At 40.5% G+C, this 16,500-nt stretch overlaps 1 pseudogene; it reads left to right on the top strand.

The window, feature by feature from the left end:
• Positions 1-10,418: 10,418 nt before the first annotated feature.
• Positions 10,419-16,500, top strand: part of LOC132007168 (MYND-type zinc finger-containing chromatin reader ZMYND8-like) — a 23,970-nt pseudogene continuing 17,888 nt past the window's right edge.

Here is a 16,500-nt window from a genome sequence, read left to right as displayed (position 1 = left end):
AAAAAAAAAAAAAAACAGAATTCTTGTGTTACAATGAGGGCTACAGCTGTCATGGAAATGCTCTAACTCCTGTAATACTGTAATTCATAATAAATATGTATATTTGGTCTTCCTCCTACTTCTAGCATAGAGCTCCTCAAACCCTAGGAATCTTCTAAGTGGTGAGAGCCAGAAGGGTGTCTTTTGTTATGTTAACGAGGCAACTGAAAAGCCCCTAAGTAGTAGGCCTGGTTGCCAGGGGAACCATCCTGGTTTTGGAAGGTTGGAACTTTCTTGCTCACTGACCTTTCTCCCCTCACTGACTTCCAGGGAGGGGAGAGTGACTGGAGGTTGAAATCAGTCACCAGTGGCCAGTGAGTGAATCAACAGCCTACACAAAGAAGCCTCCATAAAAACCCAAAAGCACAGGATTCAGAGGGCTTCAGATTCATAAACACATGGAGATGTGGCAGGCCTGGAGAGGGCACGGAAGCCCCACACCCTTCCCACATACCTTGCCCTGTGCATCTCTTCCATCTGCCTGCTCCTGAGTGCTGTGCTTTTATAATAAACCGGTGATCTTGTAAGTAAACTGTTTCTCTGAGTTCTGTGAGCCACGCTGGCAAATAAAATGAACCCAAGGAAGTTCTGGGAAACTCCAGTCTATAGCAGGTCAGTCCACATTATCAGGACTGGACTTGCAACTCGCATCTGAAGTGAACTGGGGGAAATCTTAAAGGGCTGACCCCTTCACCTGTGGGATCTGACGCGCTCCCCAGGTAGATAGTGTCAGAGTTCAGTTAAATTGTGGGACCCTCAGGTGATGCCTGAGAATTGCTTGTTGGTGTGGGGAACCTCCCAGCGGACACACACCCACACACTGGGTTGGTAACCAGAACCTTTAACTCCCTACCCCGAGGCTGATTTGGCGTTTTAGCTCAGGTGTGGACTCCCACTTCCCAGAAAGCCCAGATTGTTAGACGCACTTACTCATACCCTGAGCTGAATTGCCTCTTCCTCACTCAGAAGAAGTTTATTACTTGCAGGAACAGCTCAGAGTTCACATAGAAGCGTTCATATTTTTCCATGGCCATCCATAACTGTTCTTCCTTATGCGGACCTTCCCGTGTCAGCCCAGGGGATGTGATGGATTATGCAATATTCTTACACTCAGCCTCTCAGTCTCATTACAATCCATTGTTTGCAAGTCAGCAAGGACTTCTAGGAGTCCATCTCCTCTCTCTTACAAGGTCAGAGGTGACTTATCCCTCTTCTCATCCAGAGTTAGTGTTAGTCCTTGAAGCAGGTAGACACTGCACAAAAATTCTTCAGAATCTCTGACGAGACCCTGTTTAGCGGGCTGCAGTCACTGAAGCTAGGTAATCTCATGTACAAACACATAATGTGTTACATTTTAGCAAACTTGACTCTCTATTTCCCAGTTTGCTGAGGAACGAAATTAATACTTCTGGTAAACTCAACCACTTCTTGATTTCTCTCAGTATCATTTAGTAAGTAAATTCTAGATTTCCACTTTTATCATCTCTTTCCCTCTGAGTTACTTTTCCTGTGAATGGTGAAGAAGGGAGTAGGATTTGCCATCTGAAAATATGTGTCTTTGACATAAGAATTATTTTAGGCTGATTTTATTTTTTAAAATTTATTTATTTATTTATTTATTTGACAGAGATCACAAGTAAGCAGAGAGGCAGGCGGAGAGAGAGAAGAGGAAACAGGCTCCCCACTGAGCAGAGAACCTGATGTAGGGCTTGATCCCAGGACCTTGACTTAAGCCAAAGGCAGAGGCTTTAATTCACTGAGCCACCCAGGCGCCCCTAGGCTGATTTTTAAAAATTTTATTTATTTATCAGAGAGAGAGAGAAAAAGCACAAGCAGGGAGAGGCGCAGGAAGAGATAGAAGCAGGTTCCCCTCTGAGCAAGGAGCCCTACACAGGACTAGAACCCAGGACCATGGGTTCATGACCTGAGCCAGCCAAAGGCAGATACCCTACACACTGGCATCGCTACATCCTACCCTACATCCTGGCATCCCTAGGCTGATTATTTTTAAGGGACAGACAAAAGAAAAGTTCTAAAACCTGAGAAGTTACACTTTTGGAAAATAAATTTACACATATAAGGGAAATTTCCATTTGTAACAGTGTCTCCCTCTCCGCACCAGAAAGAGAATGACTCAGTCTCTAGAAACTTTTATCAGTGGAGAAGACATGGACTTAAATCTGCACAACAAGCTTTCCCTTGATTAATGCGCTTTCCTCACAACCTCCCATAACTATCTCCACACACTCTCCAGGCAACATCTCTTGTCTTTTTTTTTTTTAAGATTTTATTTATTTATTTGACAGACAGAGATCACAAGTAGGCAGAGAGGCAGCAGAGAGAGAGAGAGAGAGGGAAGCAGGCTCCCTGCTGAGCAGAGAGCCCGATGCGGGACTCGATCCCAGGACCCTGAGATCATGACCTGAGCCGAAGGGCAGAAGCTTAAACCACTGAACCACCCGGGCGCCCAACATCTCTTGTCTTTAACTGGAGATAGTATTTAAGATGATGGTTCAGGCCATTTGGAGAGTTACTCATTTTCCTGGGTATCTCCCATGTATACTGGAGGTATACATGTAATTAAACCTCTGTTTGTTTTTCTCCCGGTAATCTGTCTCATATTACAGGTGTCTTAGTCAAGAACATAGAATGGTAGAGGAAAAATTTTTCTTCCTCCCCTATAGTGGAATACTTTATAGGTGCCATACTAGGTTTTATATTTTGTCCACAGAACTTTCTGCACACAATGGTCATCAATCCCAGGATGAGACAATGATGTTTGCCCCGTGATACCAGATCTGCACAATCTGATGCCAGGAAGCACTGAGTCCCAGGGTGCCTACATCAATGACTCTTTCTGTCTCCCAGTTCTCTCTTCTCTTCCAAGAGAGAATGGATTATATCTGCTTGGCTACATAAAATGCTAAGACTTTGTGTCAGTAGTCACTTTAGCTGGTGCCTGTGATGCACATTGTAGTTTGGTTAATTGCATATTCATGATAAAACTATTGTCTTTTTCTTCTTTTGTGGAGAGGTTTTCTGGATTGGCAAGAAATACTGTTTCTAATCACTTCCTCAATACAAAAAGCCCACCTCATATGGTCAGAAGCCTTCTATATCAAGAATATTTTAATTGAATTTTTAAGTTCCACAGAAAAGGAGCTAATTTTTCTTTTGTTTCATACAAAAAGTTCTGTAACTATTTAGACGAATCTTCCCACTAAAAACAACTCAAAACTTGGATAAAAATTTAAAAATATCACTTTAAAAACATCAAAGATCAGATAAGACTCTGGCGAAAAAAGTCCAGGCCAAACTTGTACTCTAAAACAAGAACTAAAAATAATAATAATAATAATAATAAAATCAAATAAATCAAATAAATAAATAAATAAATAAAATGAGAACTAAAAGGATGCTTAACAAGGATGCCTGGCTGGTTCAGTTGGAAGAGCATGTGACCTTGTGGACCTCAGTTGGAAGAGCATGCGATCTTGGGGTTGTGAGTTTGAGCCCCATGTTGGATGCAGAGCTCATTTAAATAAATAAGCTTAAAAAAATAAAAATAAATTAAACGGAGCTTAGCAGAACTCAGGACAACCAATTGTACCTTCCAGTCCTTCACACTCAAAGACTGAGCTTCTTTGATTTTGGAGGTCTAGATTTTCTTGGGCAGAAGAATTGTCCTTTCTAGGTTCTTTAGTCTAATAATGAAATTGATATAGCATAGACTAAAGGAGAAAAATAAATTTAATTACATATGTACAAGAGCCCCACAGACCCCTGGGCAGTCAAGTCATTGAGGTTTCTATACCATCCTGAGATAAGGAGAAGGGGGTAAGGGTCTGGGCTTCAAAGAGGAGGAAGACAATGGGCAGGAAGATGGAAGAGCACATATTTGGTGTTCAGATATTTGCCAACCCATGCAGATAAGTCTTTTTGATGGGGCACCTAGGTGGCTCACTCAGTTAAGCATTTGACTCTTGATTTCAGATCAGGTCATGATCTCAGGGTCATGAGATAGAGCTCTGCATGGGACTCTCCTGAGTATGGAGCCTGCTTAGGATTCTCTCTCTCCCTCTGCCCCTCCCCTGATTGCAAGTTCTTCCTCTCTTAAAAAAAAAGAAAGAAAGAAAAATTCTTTTTGATATAAAAAGTTATCGCTGGGGCTCCTGGGTGGCTCAGTCAGTTAAGCATCTGCCATCAGCTCAGGTCATGATCCCAGGATCCTGGGATCACACCCCACACTGGGTTCCTTGCTCAGTGGGGAGCCTGCTTCTCCCTCTCCCTCTGCCTGCTGCTCCTGCTGCTTGTGCGCTCTCTCTCTCTTGCTATCTCTCTCTCTCTCTCTGTGTCAAAGAAATAAATAAAATCTTAAAAAAACACGTTATCTCTTCCTGGTACTGGACCCCGATCTAAATTCTTTTACATAGTTAAGGGGGAGGTAATAACTTTTCCTGAGTCTACTGGGTCTTATTTGCCTTCAGCTCAAAACAATCCACATGGCAAAGTGACACATTTGGAAATGGCATGTTCTGCTTCCCATCATGGAAAAGAAGGAAGGAGGACTACAGAAGTCAAGACCCAGGGCCTACCTCCAGCAGAAAAGTCCAGAATCCAAAAGGGTTACAACCTTAGTGTTAAAGTAAACCAGAATTAATCTCATCTCAGGGTTGCAGGAAAATCATTTTGGTGTTGAGTGGAGTGGGAGAAGAAGGGAAAGAAAAACACATCATAACCCCGGGGTGCCTGGCCTGCTCATTCAGTAGAACATATGATTCTTAATCTCAGGGTTCTCAGGGTCATGAATTGGAGACTACGTTGGGTGTAGAGATAACTTAAACAAACAAACAAACAAACAAACAAACAAAAAAATGGCCATGAAGCAGTTCTACTATAAATTAGGACAAAAAAAATTTACTAGAGATGAAGAGAATCGGTTTGTAAAGATGAAAGGCTCATTTCAGTAAGGAGATAAAACAGACTAGATTGAAGGATTGGTCAGTTAACAGATGGATCAATAGATCCAAAAAATGTAAAATTACAACAAGAAATAAACACTGTAAGCATTGTGGGAGATTTTAGCATATCCGTTTTCTGGTAATCACCATGCAAAAAAATCAATTAGCCATAGAAGATTGGAACACCATTAACAAACGTGGCTTAATGGTTATACATGTATGTGTGTGTAAGTATTAAGTTATTTTCACTCAAATGTAAGTTATTTCACCCAACAACACAGTACACATTATTTTGATCATATGTAGATTACTTACAAATATTGACCATAAAATGGACATAATTATTATAGCAGCAAAAAAAGGAAGTGATTACCGTGAAAGAGAAAGCTTTATTCTGATAGGGGAAATTGGGTTGGGGGAAGAGGTTGTGCCCAATAGGTAAATGGGACGGTTATACAAGTATTCATTCCTCATATTCCATTAAATTATGCTTTGATGTTTACAGATATTCTATATTTTCTTACATTTAATAATACAGTTAATTTAAAAATAAGGACAATTCTTTTACCATCTTCCTAGATAATATCTTATGCACTTTAATTAATCTCATCCCAACATATGATGCTGCCTTGCATTTAAATCTATTTATAAACCTATTAGACATTATTAGTATTTGAACACAGTCGGTTTTCCTCCCTTCTTTCATTTTGGACCTTCCACCAGGAAGCTTTTTCCTTCTGGCAAAAGATACTTAGAGTGTAACTGTTCTGGTAGTGTTCCAGCTTTGACCAGATGTTTGCATTTTAGTTATTTGTTAAAATTTACATTTATGTACTTTTTAATATGATAATAAAATTAAGAATATTTTTATAAACTTAAATATTTTTAAAAGAATAAGTTCAGGGGGCGCCTGGGTGGCTCAGTGGGTTAAGCCTCTGCCTTCAGCTCAGGTCATGATCTCAGGGTCCTGGGATCGAGTCCCATGTCGGGCTCTATGCTTGGCAGGGAGCCTGCTTCCTCCTCTCTCTCTCTGCCTGCCTCTCTGCCTACTTGTGATTTCTCTCTGTCAAATAAATAAATAAAATCTTTAAAAAAAAAAAAGAATAAGTTCAGATTTTATGCCAAATATTTTTGGCTATACTGGTTTTACTCTGGTTCCATGGCTGGCTGGGTATACCATACATATTTTCCTGCAGACTTCCTCTCTAGTGTGTACTTTGTCTCACAATGAAAAGAAGTTGTTAACAACTTATGATGCTTTCCTTAGACACCACAATATCCAAGAAAATGTTATGTGTTTTTGAGGATCATGGATTTGGAATTGAAATTTCAGGCTCAGATCTGGATACTACCATTTTAGTAGCTGTCTCACTTTACCAAAAGGTCCTTATTTATTCTCATTTTCAAGTAAGTCATTGACAAATGGAGAAAATAAGACCATTTTGCCCTTTTCACAGGACTACTGAGAAATACTAAGGGAATAAAATATGGGAATAGGCTTTATAAAATGGATAAGTAACCTATGACTTTAAACTAATATTATTTATGTAGATATGGAGAGGAAAAAATAAAAGTTAAAATGTTCAATATAAAATGAAAATGAGGATATATTTAGGTATGTGGTAAAACATTATGGTACAATAGAAATAGTAGGGTGTTTAGACTCAGATACGATTACTTGGAATTATTTAAGTTTCTACTCTGCTGCCCATTAGCTTTAGAATCTCCTGCAAGTTACCTTTCCTGAGTCTTGGTTTCTTCACCTGTAAAATGGAAATAATAACACATCACTGATGCCTCATTTACTGTGAGGCTCGAATAGAACACTATGTCTGTAGCACCTGGAACCTAGTAAGTGTGCCATCAGTGTCCGTCTCTACAGTGCAAATTCAGTAGACAGAATGATGAGAATAAGGGTGCTTGGGTGACAGAGTTGGTTAAGCATCCAGCTCTTGGTTTTGGCTCAGGTTACGATCTCAGGGTCTTGAGATGGAGCCCCATGTCCAGCTCCACACTCAGCATGGAGTTTGCTTCTCTCTCCCTCTGCCCCTCCACCTTCCCCTCTCTGTTCCTGCCCCCCACTTCAAATAAATAAGTAAGTGTTAAATAAAAAAAGAAGAAGAAGAATGATGAGAACAGAGTGTGATTATGGTGTTGGTAAAAAGTGTTCTATTGGGATAGAACTGCGTGGCTCAGTTGTTAAGCCTCTGCCTTCGGCTCAGGTCATGATCCCAGGATCCCGGGATTGAGCCCCACATCGGGTTCCTTCGCTCAGCGGAAGCCTGCTTCTCCCTGTCCCATTTCTCCTGCTTGTGTTCCCTCTCTGGCTGTCTCTCTCTCTGTCAAGTAAGTAAAAATCTTTAAAAAAAAAATGTTGTCTACTCAGCTGAGATTCTCCCCCAGAAGTCAAAGGGAACAGATAAGACTGAATTTTCAAATAATAGAACAGTAAACTACAAAAGTTATTGGGAGTTTTTAAAACACTGTCCCTAAGCCCATCTCTGACCTTTGCTGAAATTTGATTAACAGCTTGGTCTAAGATTAATTTCCTTTTCTTTCCTCTGGCTCCCCCTGGCTTGGCAGGAAACATCACTACCCATAGATTCCGCCTAGAGAAGTTTACACTTGAGCTCACAGGGGAAGAAGTGATGAGGAGGTGCGTTGTTTGCAGGCAGCACCTACCTCCAGGGGTGCGACTGCCCCATAGTCACAGATCTGAGTGCAGAACCCAATGTGGGACTAAGAGATCCAGAGGCTGCTTCTACCTCACAGCCTTCTGGGAATGCCCTCTTTTGACTCTGCTCCACTCCACCTCTCATTTGTATAAGGGGAAAATTGTCCATGAAAACAAACACACAAAACCCACAAATTTCCTTCATCATGTCTGTTTTCCATTAGTTTTTTCAACCACACCCTCCCAACCTTTCTTGCCCAGCTCCTCCTTGAAAAAGCAAACCTATAAACAGTTGAAACAAACAAGCAACAGCAAAAATATCATGAGATCTGCAAGCCTCACAAGTGTTAGGCAAAAAGGAGTTTTCTTTCATGGGGAGGAATAAATAAGGCTAGAAATAATTGGGTGCAGGGAATTGGGTTGAAAGGAAAATTTGGAAATTCCATCCGAGAAATTTGTAGTCTGAGACCACACTGTTGACAGGAGGCATTATGTGTTGGTTCATGGTGAGGTGGGTCAAGGTTCAGGGACCGGGGAAGGTAGAGAAGCTAAACTAAAGTCTGATTAAAGAGCATTTTGTTCCTATTGACCAGCAGGAACAAGCCGATCAGCTCATCTTTTATGAGAAAAAGAATGGGAATTGGAAGGGTGAGTGTCTGGCTTTGTCTTGGGTAAGCTGAGCATCTAAGTCTTTTCTAAATGATATGGAAAAGAGTGTTTCTTTGCAGTAAGCCATTTCCTTTGTTCAGCCTGAAATTGTCAGGAGGCAATAACTAAGCAAAACAGTTTGTTTGGGATCTAAGAATTGCAATTCAGGGTGCACAGATTTGGGCAGCAACCCAAATAGTGTCCCAGTAGGAAGTAAAAATCAGAGGTTTCCAAAGACAAATATAAATATAAATATAAATATAAATATAAATATATATATGAGATAGATTACAAATATATACCAAAAAATACAATATGTATGTATAGTATTTTTATATACATAGTCAGAATTTATATATATATAACCAGAATTCTTTGTAATTTATTGTAATCTATCATCTATGATAGATTACAAAGATATAGGAAGTATATATATATACACACACACACACACACACACACACACACACACACACACACATATATATATATAAGATAGGTATATGAGATAGATTACAAAGAATTCTGATTATAAGTTATTGGTGGCAGAAAACTAAGTATTTGCCGTCCGGCCTAGTCCAAAAGTTCATAGTTCTGCCTGATGAGGAAGCGCATAAGGTCCACCTCCTGAATGGCGTCCCAGTTCTGTCTCAAAACCCCTTGACACAGGGATCTCTTTTTATTTCTTCTCTCACACCTTAAACACAAGTGGGTGGAAGAGATTCCTTTAACTATTGTTACCTTTAACTATTCAGGTAAAATTCAACGTAATTAAAACCAAAACAAACTATTTGGGTAAAATTCAACGTAATTAAAACCAAAACAAAAAAGTAAAAGAGAAAGAAAGTGCTGGAATTTCTGTTTCTTCTTCTCCGCACTGAGCTACTCCAAGGCCGGGTGTCAGGGAAGCCGACTGGCCCAGGAGGGAGACGGACAGGAGCGGGAGGCTCCCCAGCTCGAAGGAGCGTCCCTTCGGGCTCGCCGAGACCGCAGCGTCCTCCCCTGTGACGAGGGAGGGAGAAGAGCCCCGGCCCCCCGAGGGACGGGGAGAGAGGGGCCGGTCGGAACCAGGGCCTGCTCTGTGGTCTGGACGGTGACCTCGTGCAGGGTAGCGGCGGGCCCGGCCCCCGGGACACTTCACCCTGTTTGCGCTTCTTCGTCCCTCCGGCGTCGTCGTTCTTTCAAAGCATCATTTTGCAGGCGGGTCCACGAGGCCGGACGAGGCTGCCTGACCTGTGGGGGCTTCAGGGGCGAGGGCTCCGGCCGCTCCGAGCCAGGTCGGGCTGGCGGGGGCGGGGGCGGGCTGGGCAGGAGCAGGTTCCCAGAGGAGCCGTGGGTTTCTCCTTCCTCAGGTGCACGCATCATTTTCTGTGTCCTGATGATGAGATTTGCTCAAAAACGAGCAAGTTAAGTCCGTTTTCCGTAAATACATTAGAACTTACAGAGCTTCCGGGCACCTGGGGTGCCAGGGTCTGCCTTCGGCTCAGGTCATAATCCCGGGGTCCTGGGATCGAGCCCCAATCAGGGAGTCTGCTTCTCCCTCTCCCTCTGCTGCTCCCCCTGCCTGCGTTCCCTCTCCCACTGCGTGTCTGTCAAATAAATAAACAAAATCTTAAAAAAAAAAAAAAACCCTAAAAACTTACAGAGCTTCTTCATAAAGCAATACCTAGAGAAAATAGAAAAGAAATCTGCCTGGAGCGCTAGTGATGGGAACTTAATGTTTTCTGTAATTTAGCCTTCATTTGCTGAAGTAGGACACTCAAGTCGTGGTCTCTCTGTTCTATTTGTTAGCCTGTTTTTGCTCTGTGTGTGTGTGTGTGTGTGTGTGTGTTTTCACTCTTTAATTATAGTTTCTTCATGTCACAATTGAACTCTGCTTGTTCAGTAGTGAGGATAAAAGGAAGAAGCAAATTCGCGGTGGAGTTTCTCTTTATCTTTCTTTTCCCAAGGCTAGCCAGTTCCTCAACTGACATCTTCTTGATGCCATTAGCTAGGATGATCCTGATGCTTAAAAGGAAAAACAGCACCAGGTCCCTGATTCAAACTGTAGGACTCTGCATTCACTTTTATTCACTGTGGGATATAATCAAGGCACAATGTTGTCAAAAACCAACCTCTGTGCTCCAGAGCGGAAATGTTACAGGAAGACAGCACGGACGGATAAAGAAGAAGGTAGTTTATTACTTTGCCAGGCAAAGGAGGCTGCTGCCGGCTCATGCCCGCAAGAGGGCAAGCCCGCCCAGGGTAAAAGACTGAGAAGTTTTATACGAAAATACAGGATGGAGGCCATTTAGATAGGAATCTGCTACGAACTGCCAGCTGCGTTTATCACATCCTCAAGGTGATGTTGCGACTAGCACTGGCCTCTGGCACCCAAGTCTCCTTAGGAAGTATATATCAAGAGCAGTGAGATCTCCATATTGATACTGAGTTCCTAGAACAAAGAATTCTACAGAAAAACAAGTGAATGGGAGGAGGAGGCTTTGAGAATAAGGAAGAGAAGAATGTGTTCAGTTTAAAGTCAAGCCTTGCTGAAACACTAGTGTGCCCATCTTAATTTCCAACCATCTTTACGTTTCTGTAGTGGTTTCAGTGTAACAAAAACCAGTGGCCAGTTGTCTTTTCTTTGGCAGACAAGGGCCGAAGAAATCTTGTAAAAGGCCTTGTTCAGAGATGTGGACAGAGTGGGAAGCAGTGGGACTTGAGGACTTGTTTTCCCCTAAGAGGAGGCAGAGTGACTCCACTTCTGTTATTCTAATGGCTTTAGAGTGGTTTTCAGACAGTGGAAGTAACAAGGTAGAACTCATCTTTTGTACCTACCATTGTAGAAAAATCTCTGTGTTTTCAGTACAAATGAATTTGTTAGAGTCACAAATTTATTTTTTGAGAACGGCCATGAACGGACCAATTTAAAATTAAAAAGCTTACTTGTGGACAAGTAAATCTATGTCCCACATAGGAGATGGGTTATGACATTAAGCAAGGACAAACGGATATTGAGCCAAACATCAGAAGGCTAGTGTGCGCTTTACAGTTTTTGGTGAGTAAATCCAATTTCCTGTAATAAATGCTTCAGCAGACAGCATTTTCTACAGAAAGCAGAGATAGCAACCTCCTTATTGTAATTATAATCTTGAGGTTAAGGATTATATTGCACTAGGGATAAAAATAAAACCCTGTAAATGAAAACAGAATGTCATAAGAGAATTTCTTCCATTTACAACAGACTTGTCCCCAAATCAACTTGACAACAACAGGATAAATAATATAGAGAGATTAAGTTAAATCAGTGTGAAATTAAAGCTTTTTGTACCTTATGCCTCAATGATAATTAATTTGTAAATATTTTCCTAACTTCTCGATTATCTTTTCAATAAGGATTAACAGAGACCCTTGTATCCTGCATCCTCAAAAGCCCTTGTACCAAGTTTTCTTATTAAAGAAATAAGACGGACGGCAACAGTTGGTGTATGGTTTTATTTCAACCAAAGTGAGTCACCACATTTGGTAGTTGAACATTTTCAATTCCACATTATACTCTAGAGAGTTTGCTTAAATATTTGTCAAGCATTATTTTATTTGACCTTCCTTAACATTTTATGAATGAGGTATTGTTGTTTGCATTTTCCAAGTCAAGAAACTGAGGGTTAGTTCTCACGTAGCATGTGATGAAGAGGGACTAGAACCCAGACCCTCTGCTTCCAAAACCCTCTGTCAGAGAGTCTATGGGCCAAGACAGCATGATGGTAAAGTCTGAGGCCCAATTTGCAAAAGTGCTTCCATTGCATGAGGCTGCACACATAAGTAGATACATGTTGAATAATGTGGCAGTGCCACCTATGGGCAGATGACCAAATCCAGTCCAAGTGGATTTGGGGATTACCTGGTGGTGAATGACTGATTTTGCAGGTGAAATTTTTCCTGGTGCTTTTGTGAGTTGACTTTCAACATGTAAGGAACGGATGGCACCAGATTTTTGAGTAGCCTGCTTCTTTTTTTTTGCAGAAGTATATCTACACTGATCTTTCGCTGTGAAAAATCCCAGTGGGGGGGGGGTGTTGGGAGGGACTCCTATTACATAATGACTCATTGGGCTCAAATGAATCTTAGACAATTGAGGCAATTCATAAGCATCTTTTTTTAAGATAATTTTTTTAAAGATTTTATTTATTTATTTGACAGAGAGAGATCACAAGTAGGCAGAGAGGCAGGCAGAGAGAGAGAGAGAGAGAAGGAAGCAGGCTCCCTGCTGAGCAGAGAGCCCGATGCGGGACTCGATCCCAGGACCCTGAGATCATGACCTGAGCCGAAGGCAGCGGCTTAACCCACTGAACCACCCAGGCGCCCCTCATAAGCATCTTTTAATGATACTGTTCTTTCAAAGATGATAATGAGGTTTCTTTATTTTTTTTAATTCTTAATTTTTAAAAAATAATCTCAACACCCAGCATGGGTCTCAGACTCATGACCCTGAGATCAAGATCAAGAGTCAGGTGTTCTACAGAGTGAGCCAGCCAGGTGCCCCAGTTTCTTTATTTTAGAATGCATTTTTGCTGACAAATTATGTCGCATTTTCTTTTGAATATTCCCATAATATAAAAGAATGTTTGTGTCAAGATATAATAATATCCCATTTAAGAATGAAGCTCACTTTCATTTATTTAAAGAGAAAGATGATAATTTGGGGATGGCATTTGAGTAATGCTCTCATTTACTATATGTCAGTTTCTCCAGGAGTTAATAAAGTCCATGCAGAACACAATAGTGCTGTCCACTCAAAGAACAGGGGCACTACAGGATCTTTGAGAGCCCCTCAGAGCCTCTTATTTTATGATTATTTAAAGAAAACGTGGTCATATAGGGGTATCCACAGGAGAGCAGGGGTAGGAACACAGTGCTGGGAATTTAGGAGCTAATACTCTAATTCCAGGATTTTTTTTTAAATTGAGGACTCAGAAGCAAGCCATACCCTCATTTGACCTGAGTCTCCTATATTCAATATGAAAAGCATGAAATAAATCATTTCTAAGGTGAATTTAGGCTACAAAATTCCACAAATTTAATGCATTTGTGTTTTGTGGCATTAAGATAATTGCAGAGCACTTCTAAGTGTATAGTTTTAAGTTTCAGACCAATAATGTAAAGAAAATATAGAAATAAGTTCTTTTTAAAGACAATTTTCATACTTCCACACCTGATCTGTGAATAGAATTCCAGTCTGTATTTATAGAAAAATATAATTTGGGCAACCAACGAGGTATAAAAATGCATTTATACAATGAATAAACTCATAGTACATGCCACCTGGAAACTGTATTTATATGAAGATGCCAGTAGTCTGGGGAAAAGAAAACATCCAGTATGAATATGAAGAGTATATCTTCCTTCCTCCTAGAAGAAAACACCATAAATGGCTAGGAGTTTTCATCCATATTATTGGGGGATATAAGGAAATATTTGAATGTTTCAAATAGTACCCTGCACAAGTTATTTGGTATTCTAACATGTGGCTTCAGATTTCTGAAAAATGTCACAAATTAGAGCACGTACACTTACGGATGCCAGCTTTCAGGATGTTTCCCCAACATCTCGTCGTCATGATCTGCTCACATTCCCAGGGTCTTGTTTGATCGCCTCGAGGAAAATCTAAGCCACCCCCCTCCCTGCCACTGGACATGGAGAGCACCATGTAAACAATACTATGACATGGTTACCAGCACTTTCCTGTCCTTTCAACCGAGGTGTGGCATTAGTTTCTATACATCTCACTTAGTTCAAGGAGGGAGCAAGTGGGCTTAGACGCCGGCATAGAAATTCACATTTTAAAGTAAGAATTCACAAAATATTTCCTAAATCTACTAATCTGTTGTTATTGACTAGATTAACCACATTTTTCTCTAAGTCACTTCATATAGAATATCTTGCCTCCCCATTTTGTCTGTATGGCAAATTCCTATTTACCATTCCATACATATGTTACCTCCTACAGGAAGTCTGCCACATATCCTCGGTTCGATCAGTTACCTTCTCTCTTGTCAGTGTATAGCATTTGGCCCCTGGCTCCCTTAGAACGTTCACATGCTGCATACGGATGTGCTTCTCTCTGCCCAGAATTTGATCAAGGAATGGTCCTGTCAAGGCACATTTCTGAAGGATGTCAAGGCATGAGGGAGTAACAAAACGACACTAAAATAAATTGGATTTGGATTGGTAGTTTATTCAGGCTTGCCAAAAACTATTTGCACTAATAATGGAATGGTAGACTATACTTTCAGGCAGAAATTTAAAAAGCCACATCGGTGGCTTAGTCAGTTAAATGTTTGACTTCAGCTCCGGTTGTGACCTTGGGGTCCTGGGATCGAGCCCCATGTCAGGCTCCCTGCCCAGTGGGGAGTCTGCTTTTCCTTCTCTCTCTGCCTGCTTCTCCCTCCACTCATATTCTCTCTCCCCCTCAAGTAAATTAATAAAATTTTCAAAAAATAAAAATAAAAAAAGAGGAGAAATGGAAGAAAGAAGGAAAGGATGGAGGGAGGAAGGGCAGAAAAAAGGGGGAGGGCAGACAGGAACTCATTGTCAGTTTTTAATCATTACATTGGGTATCATTCATATGTGACTTCATGGTATAGCTGGGTGCCATTTCATCAGCCCAGATATAGGAAGCTAGTTGCAGTAGTAAGCATATTATTTTCACATAGGATAAAATTATCTTATATGAACATAGTTGTAAGATCTTGATACAAGGGGTTTAAAAGTTTTTTGTCTTGTTTTTCTATTTGGCAATATACTTCTAAAGTTACCATAGATTTTCTGATCTCCAGTTCTCTATTTTCTTTACTTTTATTTCTTGGTTTTTTTGAACCGGACACTTTCAAAACACATTACAAGATTTTCGAGAAAGTAATAAAGTAAGTCACTCATTCACAGTGGGGAAAAAAGGGACCTTATTTTGTATTACTTAATTTCTGAATTTTTGTTTTTGATGACCCCACCTTGGTAGAGAAGTTCGATATTTCATAGATTCAGTGGAGCATGGGATTGGGATGGAAATAAATGTTATTGTGATAACAGCTCAGAAAAGCAAGCAACAAAGTATAATTTTGCAGTGGGACAAATAAAACACTTTATGAAGCTCTAGGTATTAATTTGTATAAAAGAGACATATTTCAAAGTAATCCTGTCATTTATCTTCCTCTGTAAGGTTAGTCCTTTCTGTTGCATTCTCGCATGCATCATTTTGCCATTCTACTTAGTAGTCTGAATGGAGTTTTTCCCCAGCAATAACTTTTGGGTTAACTTTCACCTTTTCTGGCTTCATAATATATTGTAGACATATCGAGACAAGGATATTGCAACATTTTTATCCGTGTTTCCTCTATGATATGTGTAGTTTCCTGGTAAAACTGACAATGAGGGCTTAGGGAGGCAGTCTGTTAACTCTTCTGATTAATGATGCTCTCCCCACCCCCGGTTTTATTCATTTTACTGTATTACATCAGTTTTGATGTGAAGTTTGACAGGCACATTGAACTACTCTGCCTGATTTTCCTGAGTGGGCTTCTCCCTTTCTGCAAACTCCCAGATGTTGGCTTTGTTTCTAACGGAGGCTGACATTAATGCAGACATTCATGATAATCCTTGGTGCTTTCTGCACAATTTAATTTAACAATGGAGGGACAGTGCCGTATCCAGTGGGAGGAAGGTGGTACTTATTAGAGAACAAAGGGAATTATTCTCACTCAGAGGGCAGAACTTACTGTTAATACCTCCCCCCCTGCATAGAATAATTGGTGTTATACATTTCAGTTTATGAAGGGGTAAGTAATCTGTTTCATCATTTCACATTTCCATATTTGAGTTGGATTTAAGATTACACTTTGTTGGCTTCATAGCAGAACTCAGATGTGGCTGCGAAGATTCTCTCGAGGCTGGAGAGAATGTTTTGGCCTCTCAGGTGGCTGAATGTGGTGTCAGGAATCTTTCTTTTTTTAATTAAATAATATATTTTATTCAATCAAACGCATCTAAAATATCATTTTGGTATATAATCACTATAAATATCATTGAGTTTTTTTCTCATTTACATTCTGTTTTTTTTTTTAATTAACATATAATGTATTATTTGTTTCAGAGGTACAGGTCTATGATTCATCAGTCTTACACAATTCACAACACTCACCA

This window comes from Mustela nigripes, chromosome X (genome assembly GCF_022355385.1).
Source record: "Mustela nigripes isolate SB6536 chromosome X, MUSNIG.SB6536, whole genome shotgun sequence".
NCBI lineage: Eukaryota > Metazoa > Chordata > Mammalia > Carnivora > Mustelidae > Mustela > Mustela nigripes.
Note: the sequence above shows the minus strand (reverse complement) of the source record. Positions and strands in the feature narration are given on the sequence as shown.